Genomic DNA, 4319 nt, shown 5'->3' on the forward strand with positions numbered 1-4319 from the left:
GAAGTTTCATGTCAACAACTTCCATTTTGTCATGAGTTTTTAAACGTCAAGTCCACCTCAGAAAAATGTTAATTTGAATCAATAGAGAAAAATCAGACAAGCACAATGGTGAAAATTTCATCAAATTCGGATGTAAAATAAGAAAGTTATGACATTTGAAAGTGTCGCTTATTTTTAACAAAATAGTTTATGAACGAGTCAGTTACATCCAAATTAGAGAGTCGATGATGTCACTCACTCACTACAGGGGCGGATCCAGCTTTCGCCAATAGGGGGGGGGGCCGAAAATATTTTCATCAACATTTTTTTTTTTGGGGGGGGGTTCTGGGGGTATAGTCCTAATTAAAGACTAAAGTTTTAAGTGTATACTGTTTTATTGTTGAAAACAAGATAAGGTATATCACGTAGTCTTAATATATAATGCGAGCGCGAAGCGCGAGCTCAAATTCTTTGTATATTTGTCCTTAGACCTGAAGACTCTGAGGAGATTTTATAATCATGAAAAAAAAAAAAAAAGGGACTCAATTAGGACTGTTTTTAGTGATTAATGAAGAGGATACAAGTATCACCAATTAAATAATGAGAGTGTGAAGCACGAACTCAATATATTATGACATTCCGACCTGAAAACTGGACAGTCTAAGTGCGTTTTTATTCAAATAAAGAACAAGCTGTATGTCTCAAACTATTAAATGCGAGCGCGAAGCACGAACTTAATTTTTTGATATACTGACATGATAAAGGAGCATTTTGACAAATTTTGGTAAGAATTTCCAAAGAGGATAGGTAACTCACAAATCAAACAAAATTTTGATACATATAAACAATTTGTGTAAACAATTCAAAATACTCAGTAAACTTTAACCCCCTTTCCTTCGCTTCCCTCCAGCGTAGTGGGCGTCCAAATTCATCTAACATATCAGTAATTTTGGTGAATCCCTTTTCTTTTATGTTTGGTCTATAGATAGATTTTCCTTTATATGTGATATATTGATTGTTCCATATAAACTCATTGGTAATATCTATTTTCCTTTCCAATAAACACAATGTTTGTAAAATGTCCATCAACCAATTTGACACTTCAATATTCAAATATTTCATATCAAAATTACAATAAAAAATGTATTCTCCACCGACAGGTGACAACAATTCTAAACATATACCTTTCCAGCCCTTCGATGTTGAAGAGAAAAGTCTCGAAACCCATTTCATTTTCTGAGCTTGAATAATCGATTTGAGGCAAGTCATCTTTAACCCCCCGTCATTCTATTCTTTAACCAAAACTTCACGTTTTACTCTATCAGGACCACCCCAAATGAATTCATACAGTAATGTGTTCACCTAATGAATAAATGAATAAGGTATAGATAATATGCTGGCTGCATATAACAGCTGGGAGGTAGCAAAAGTTTTTACAATTTGGATTTTCCCGTATAATGATAAATTCCTGGCTTTCCATAAATTTAGTTGAGATTTAATGTTGGATAAAATTCTTTGTAATTGCGCCATTCTATCCTCAAAAGAGTAAGAGATGTCGATTCCAAGAATTGTCAAAACGTTAAAAAACTTTATATCTATTGGTATAGATGGCTTTTGCAAACTGAATTGTCCTATAAACATTGCTTTCGTCTTATCGTAATTCAGTGAGAGTGATGAACATAATTGAAAATCATTTAGAGCTTCCGTGAGGTGATGATACGACTCAAAGTTTGACAAATAAACCGTTATGTCATCGGCGTACAGAGACAACTTAATTTCATGAGTATTTTTTAATCTTATTCCTTGAATGTTTTCATTTTTTCTTATGTTTATGGCTAGCGTTTCTATAGCTAATATAAAAAGATATGGAGATAAAGGATCCCCCTGTCGTATTCCTTTTCCTACCGTAAAATATCCAGTTGAGACGTTATTATTTATCACACAGCTTTCAATATATTTGTAAAGAACATTGACAAAATTGCAAAAATTATTTCCAAAGTTAAAACATTTCAAAATTTCTATCAAAAATTGGTGGTTCAATATTGCAAGTTTTACGAATTTGACGATTAGGACCTCCTTGCCTGAAGCACAACATGTTAAAATAATGGCATTTAACGTATTCAGGGAGGAATGAAACTTCATTTCACATGACAATGACGAGAAAATCAAAATGTTCATATTTCATATAATAAAATACAAAAGAAATAGTGAGTGATGTCATCAGTTCCTCATTTGCATACCGACCGAGATGTGCATATAACTGTTTTGTGAAATGAAGCGAAACTTTAAAATGCCATAACTTTCTTATTTTACATCCGATTTTGATGAAATTTTCAGTGTTATGCTTGTTGAATTTTCTCTTTTTATTCAAATCAAGTTTTTGTTGGGGTGGACTTCTCCTTTATAAGGTATGCACCATATACCCAGGGGGAGGGAGCTGGAAGTTTGGGTTGATGCATTTTTTCCTTACTCCATTCAAACAAGGTTTTTTTTCACCTTTCAGATGTGGACAAATTTTTTTTTTTACTCTGATGGTGAGTCAATTTTTTTTTGCTCAAGTTTTTTTTTTGGAAAAAAACTTCCAGCCCCCTGGATATCTAATAGGGAGTCACTGTTTTAATGTTTATTATCAACACTGCGTAATTCAGGTTTTTGTTTAAAAAACAGTTTAGTCCTATTCTGATATTTCCTGCATTATTCTCGCAGTCTAGTTTAATGTTCTTTTCGTGAGCTTACCCTGAATGTAGAAAATCTTTGAAAGAAAGAGACATATTTTTACCTACTATTGTCATGTATATGTGTGTCACATATTCGTTGCTGGTGAGTGTCCACTATATGTGTACACTATATTGGTTAGGAGATACGTACGTGTGCGAAGTGGCGGCACCTGGATTTTTAAACGGGGGGGGGGGGGCAAATGGGGGGCAAAATTATATTTTTCAGAGGGCAAAGATGGTCACAATTTTTTTTTGGCCTTTAAAAAAAAAAATCGAGCGCGAATTAAATTAAATTTTATATAAACCCTACTGACTCGAAAACGAACCTATTAAAGACTGTTTGCAGCGATCGTGAAGATGACATTTCATTACATGAATAATCCGTGCTATTTTTTTTCAGCACTTTTTCGTAATTATGAACATGCATATGGATGCGTATCTAGGTAAAACGAATACTAGGAATAAAAAGTCGAATCACGAGGAGAATAGTTTGTGCTTTTTGACTTGAACACTGGATTTAAGTCCCATGTTCCCCTATTGAACAGATCATTACTTTATATCAATCAACAACCACTGCGAACGAAATTTTGAATCTTATTTAATGACCTTAAAAATAATATTATTGACTAATATTGTTGGAAACTGACAGTAACTGGATGAGAATATTTCAAAATTTGAAAAGTGAAAAATGCTGTTTTTGAGCATTAACAGATTGGGGATGATACCCATGACAGTTTAAACTATACATTTTTTCACCTTTCTATTTTTTGTTTCATTTTTATTTCATTTTTTTGGGGCACGATGTTGAGCAACGCAAATGTCCCCGGCCCTCCTTGGCCGCCACTGCGTGAGCATGTAAACCTTTCTATCCAACTTCTTAGCCCTCCAAGGCCTTTTATTGAATCAAATAATATCAAAAGCAAACGTTATTACACAATCAATAAATGAACTAAAACAACAATAATAATACTTAAACATCTCTCTCAAGTAAATAAAGAATGAAGTGACATCCATTTAGTATTAAATTTGTTAAACTAACCCGATATAGAACTAATACATCTCTCATCTTCATAATATTGAATCATTTTTTTCTTTGCATACGTAAACACTGTTTTTTTTACTATTTAACTTTTGAAAAAATAAATGCCGTTTGATTATACATACCAAACAATTCAATGCATCATTTCTTTTCTCATCAAAACCATTAATTACATTTTTCAAACTAAACTTAACATGTGCCTGAGAACATTCATTAATCCAATTTTCTTCAAAATTTCTTTAAAAATCCTACTTTGGCTATCAGAAAATATAATGAACCATATGGAAGAAGGAGGTATAGCCTTTGATTTGTACCTGGTTGTAAATTTTGATCAGTCACGCATTTATGATTATGAATGCATATTTTCAGACCTTGTGATCAATGCTACAATGATCATTACTCATCCCCCACCAAAAAAAATGAGATGATTATGCTTTCATCGGATATGCAGCTCTAAAGTATTTAATCGGTATTACGTATTTTGCAAACGATTACAGACGAACCATATCCGACTGTTGTTGCCTTTTGTAATTGAGTGTAAATACATTAATTTTACATATTTCATTTTCTGTCAAAATGAGTAG

This window comes from Lytechinus variegatus, chromosome 3, assembly GCF_018143015.1.
Source record: "Lytechinus variegatus isolate NC3 chromosome 3, Lvar_3.0, whole genome shotgun sequence".
NCBI lineage: Eukaryota > Metazoa > Echinodermata > Echinoidea > Temnopleuroida > Toxopneustidae > Lytechinus > Lytechinus variegatus.